This window comes from Camponotus vicinus, unplaced genomic scaffold (assembly GCF_025532165.1).
Source record: "Camponotus vicinus isolate PSW18456_S1 unplaced genomic scaffold, iyCamVici1.0 SCAF_12, whole genome shotgun sequence".
Classification (NCBI taxonomy): Eukaryota; Metazoa; Arthropoda; class Insecta; order Hymenoptera; family Formicidae; genus Camponotus; species Camponotus vicinus.
In genome coordinates this window covers 16,028,724-16,034,822 of record NW_028141948.1, presented here as the reverse complement: position 1 = coordinate 16,034,822, position 6,099 = coordinate 16,028,724, and positions in this window count along the sequence as shown.

Genomic DNA, 6,099 nt, shown 5'->3' with positions numbered 1-6,099 from the left:
ATTTAATTTTTTACCGATTTCTCGATGAATATAGACAAACAAGCTTTGCTTTACGATAATAAATATAATTTGTGCTAGTTATCGCATTTAATTTATTCATAATATTTTTAATATTATAGTATTTTTATTAAAAGACATATTTAAAATATAGCTGCTTGTTTGATAAATATAACAGAGATTTCTTTAACTTCATATGATTATAGATATGTACTTCTTTACTTCAACCTTGTCTCTTGTTATCGACTATCTGTAAGAATGAGCACCACTTATCCATTCATCCGTAAATGTCCTACGTAGGATAACTGAAAATGTTTGGAATTCGCCTTTAATAATTATAACAAAAAATGCTATGATTAATTATTTTTTGATTATTTTATGATTCAAGATTTATTTTTTTTAAATATTTTTAAAAAATATTCAGTTAATTTACATTCAAATAATCCATCCACTAGTAACAAATTATTATTATTTTTTTTTATTATCTTTATATAAAGTATATTTCAATTCTTAGGAAAAGAGAGAAATATTTTTCCTAATTTTGATTATATTTTAGAAATTTTAATAAAATACATATTATAAATATTCAAGAAATTAACTTAAAAAAAGTAAAAAATCAAGAAGAGAAAAAGTTGGCGTCTTGACGAGGATTAATTGATGGAAGATAAAGGAGAAGGAATATTTTAACCCTTCCACTTTAGGGCCAAAGATATGTAGATCCACTCCTGTTCTCGGCAGAAGGAGAAAGAGAACGGGATTGGTCACGGAGAATGAGCGAGAAGTGCACTTATCACGATGCAAGAGGGAGAAAGCGAGAGCAATGGTGGAGGGTAAGTTGCTAATTAGAGCCAGATTAAACGCTTGTCTGGGGAGCCATTTTCCTTGCCGTTCCTCGCCGTGGCCGAAGGAGGATGAGCGGCGAAGCGGGGACGGGAAACGGAGAACGGGGTGAGGAAAAATGGGGGGAGGGTTTGCGGGGGTGGCTGAGGCTGCGAGAAATGGGGAAGGGGATGCGGCAACGGAAGGGACGACGAAACGTCGACGCCGGCGGGAGAGGCGGGCTTAATGAAAAGTGTTTGCCCCGTAAAAGTTAAGATTAATTGGCGCTCGGGGGGTGGTTACCGCGATAATCAGCCCGGGCCAGTGGTTTTCAAACCCTCCCTGGTCGCCCTCCCGATTGCATTCTCCTTCGGGCTGCAATCGGATACGTAAGCAAAAGTTCTTCTCGGAAGGGTTCATGTATTTTGTCGCATAACAACTATATTTCTATTATTATCTTGTATCTTAAAGAGAAAAAAAAATTATTTCATTGAATTCAAATGCAATGTGAGAAATTAATTCTAAAAGGATCTAATTAGTAAGAAAGAAAGATACTAGTGGAAGAAAATATAATGTTAATCAAATGTGAAATTTTTTTTTCATTATAAACTCATATTTTAATCAATTTATGATTAGTGTTGTATAATAATAGAAATTCAAAGAAAGAATATAGGATTTATCAATAATTAAAGTTCTACTTTTTTTCTTTTTTTAGTTTTACAAATTTCTAGTCATTATAATGTTAAAATATTCAAACTAAATTTATGTGATCGATCTTATTCTTAACTTGAATGAATCTAATTGTAAGAGCAAGATTATGCAAGTTCTATGTTTAAAATATAACATTTGCTTTTTCACACAATTTTTGTCTTAGAAAATTTGATTATTTCAATTATATACAATATATATAAAATCTTCCTTCTGCTTAAATAATCATTATTAAATAATAATTTATATTATGATATGTCAGTATGGTAATAATAATCAATGAAAAAGCCGCAAGGAATATTACTATAAAATTCTAAGAGCTTTTTCCCATGATCTTCTGCAATTTTATCAAAAGTCTATCAAAAGTAATTTATGAAGCAGCAGTCAATTATCGGCGATAATCACACGGCGCATAATTAGAGAAATTTAATTACGCGTTTTTCCGAGCAGCGCTTTCGTTTACGGTTGAGCACAGCTGGAATGGGAGGTTAATTTGGCGACACCTAGTTTCATTAACAACGCCATTAAAAGTAATGGCCGGTGAGGGGGCGAAGTCGGTCGCGAGGCCTCCTAGGGGGCTGGGAGATTCTAATTACGGAATAGGACTTCCCTAGTGGAGAACGTAAGGAGGGAGTTGGTGAAGGGCAGAGGAGATCGAACGCCGGATACGGAGAGGGTGGTCTATCGAGTCGAAAGACGCCATGATATTCGTTAAACGGCATAATTGCACCCTCCGGAGCGGACTCGCGTAATTGTGCCGAGCCCGACGACATCGTGAAAAACTTATCGTTCTTCCGAACTGATTATTGAAATCGCGCGATTAATTTCCACATTTAAAACGATAGCTAGAAATGAACGGCGGGGGATATCTTGTATGAAATCTTTATTACATAAATTTCGATATGTATAAAAATAAGAAAGATTATTACAAGTACGCAACGAGAATTTGGACTAGCATATTTTATAATGCAAATGATGTAATGAAACAATATACGTAAACAAGCGGATGAGAAAGAGAAAGAAATAAAGATAATAAAGATAATAAAATTTCTGTAATTAATGATTTTTATCAATTACTGAACAAATTGTGTGTCTGTAAGTGTTTTTTTTATGTCTAAATTGATAAAGCGACAATACAAGAAGATGAGATAATTGCGTACGTAACTATATTATTAGAAAACTTATAAATCGATTATATGGCTTTATTTGCTATTATCGCTCCTTAATCTAAAGTGGAGAGATGTATTTGATGACAATGATGACTTATTTATCATGTAATAAAATAGATATTTCATAAACCTATTTATACCAAATAAAATCGTTATTTACGATCTATCTGATATTTATAGTGACTCATACGTATATCTTTACTTTATCAGATATAGTAGAGAAACAATATCCTGTTATTCATACTAGAGGAAAATAAGGAATATAAAAAAATATTTTAATTTATTTATAAAAAGTTTTTTATATGTAATATTTTATTTAAATGAAATTTCAGTACACTTTGCAAGATTATCATTCGTATGTTTATCAATATTAAATGATAATTATTATATCTCATCATTAAACAAATTGATCGTTGTCAAATTAAAGTTTGATAAGGATTCAAAGTAACTTCAAATTTTCTAGGAGAAATATAACAATTGCCTTTGAAATATATAATCGCAATGGAATTATATACATATTATATATATTCATATATTAATTAATTTTTCATAAATGTTTAAATAATTTTTACACAAAGATTTAATAAACAAAATTAATTATTATAAAATAGAAGGCAAAATAAAGTTAATATACATATTTCTTACTCTATATTAAATAATTAAATTTTCATGCTATTTTTGATTTTATATTACATCAGCTAGTAAAGACCATCTGGTAAAGATATTATACGAGTAATAAATAATCGAAGAAGTTTCAGAACATTCTTTGCTGGAAAACTGAGAGTTTTGTTTCACCTATCTCATATTTTTTGCTTAACGTTACACAAAAAAAAGTATAAAATGTTCTAAGTGATGTCATTTTTGCCACATGTAAGCGAGGAAATAATTGAAATTAATCTGATAAACATCGGATAAGGCGCAATTAACGATATTTACATAAATATAGACGATTCGTGATAAGCGATACACGACATCAATTAGGACTTATCAGCGAGGATTGTTAATCGAAACAGCAATCTTATCATACGGATAAGAAGCGCGACGTGGGAATTAAGCATTATCAAATTGTTAATTACTTTCATCAAAGAAACACAATAGCACATACAATGTTTTCCTCTCTCCTTTTCTCGCCCTCATATCTGTGTCCATTAAATCGTCTCGCGAGTTCTTGATTATCAAGAAAGCCGCCAAATTCAATCGCCTGCCAATTAACATTATTAGTGGGGGAATAATTATCAGGACTACACTATCGCTTTGTATTATCGACACACTGTTAAAAACGTTTTTTATCGATTTAATGTGAAGATTTGTCTGCATTTATGTAAAAAAAAATATATTTATTCTTTATAAGAAAAATTATTAATTTATTATCTACCATTTATACCTTAATATTGTAGTAATTATAATAATTATACAAAAGATTTACGTGAAAAAAGTATTTAAATTTTTGCTACAACATAATTTTTAATGATTAAACTCTGTAAATTAATGATACACTTATAATACATTTACATTCATACTTATCGTTAATAAGATGCGATTTGTTCGCGATAGAATATTATTTTCTGTTTATCAATATATAATTTTTTTTTAATACACGATTCCAAAAATTTGTTTTTAACGGTTCTTAAACAGAGTTTTGTTCAATCGAAATGAAGATATGGCGGAGGACAATGGAGACGTTCTTTTGCTTATCGTGACGGAGCATAATCGGTGGTTAAAAATCGTTTGATGTTTACTCGGTAACCAAAAGTGACAGAAAGCTACCTGTTTGTACGTGCCAGCGATCCACAATACGATATACATATATGTTTACTACCTGCATGGCCGTGATATGTGTCGTCAGTGGCGTAGAATCTATACACATTTAAAGATTATAAGGGATCACTCACATTGTAACATAATTTCGAAACGCAATTGCGTGTATCATTAAAGTTTACTGATAATAAAAAGAGAAAATGGAAAGAGATAGAGATAGAAATAGATAAATAGAGAGAAAGAGAGAGAAGAAGAATATTTCAAAATATAGTTTATAAAATTATCATCCCATAAATTTCACGATGACACATAGGTGTGATTGAAAAAATATTGACATATATTACGTAAAATAATATGTTTTGCGATAGCCACTTAAATTTTTTTAAGCATCTAAATTTGCATTTCCCTCACTTTTAACTGGTGTACTTAGTTTATTATTTATAAAAATAAGTAAGATAAAAGAGATTTGTAAAAAAATTAGGACATTAATAGGAATGACATTTACATTTAATAGGAATTATATTTCGGCTAGAAAGATTTCGTAAAATGGAGTCCGCGCAATAGAAGGGTCATTCTTTGAAAAACTTGGAAAAACTTGAACCTTCGTTTTCTTGAATTTTCAGAAAAGAGGGTTAAACTGCTGTCGCAATAAAATCTCGAAATCGGCCCTGTCGAGGAAGCGACTCGCGTATCCACGACACTGTGATGCGCGCGATAGCATTACTACGGGAGTACGTAGAAACGTATCGAGAGACGAGTGAAAACGAGTATCCCGTGAGTGTGCTGGACGTGCCTCGACCCTTAAGCAAACATTCTTTCGTCTCTTATTTGGCTACATACGGGCAAACGAGGAGAGCAGACCATTTACCTTCCAGGCAGGTCGTTCGTGGTAGAACCACGAAGCGGGTGATCCATCATTTTTCGACTGTTAGACGCCTCGAGTGCCTACGACACGATACGGATGCCTTCGATGCATATTTATATCTCATTACTATTAACTTTCGCGCCATCAAACAATTTTGGTTCTATGTCAATTATAATAATTGTATATTAGAAATTTGGGCATCTAATAATAATAAAAATAATATTCGAAAGATGGAAATTGGGAAGAAAGAAGATGGAAATAGGGAAGAGGAATATGAGAAGGAGGCAATTGTATGATTTTTATTTCCATTAGAAAAATGAAAGAATTTTGAATGTGTAATGATCTAAAATTTATGTTTACATCATTGGAACACATGTAAAACTCATAGAATAGAGATACACTTTATAAAATCAAATATGTAATTTTAAAAAGTAAAAGAAAGATGGATATTTTATGTGTTTAATTTTACTATGTATATATAATTAATGTATTATAAGTATTTTAATTCATAATAAATTAATTTTTTGTGTCCTGATTGTTAAAGTAGAGCGACCGCATTACTAACCGTGGAATATTTTGAACAGAAGAGATATATTTTGACATTAGATGCCTTATGTCACCCCTCTGAAACCAAATATTTAATCGATACGAGAAATAACTGATAATGGAAACGATTACAAACGGGGTGTGATACCTATTAGGCGACTATTAGGTGCCTGATAACGTAACATGTATTATTGATATAATGATACTTTATTGTATTGACACTTTATTGCTATCTGT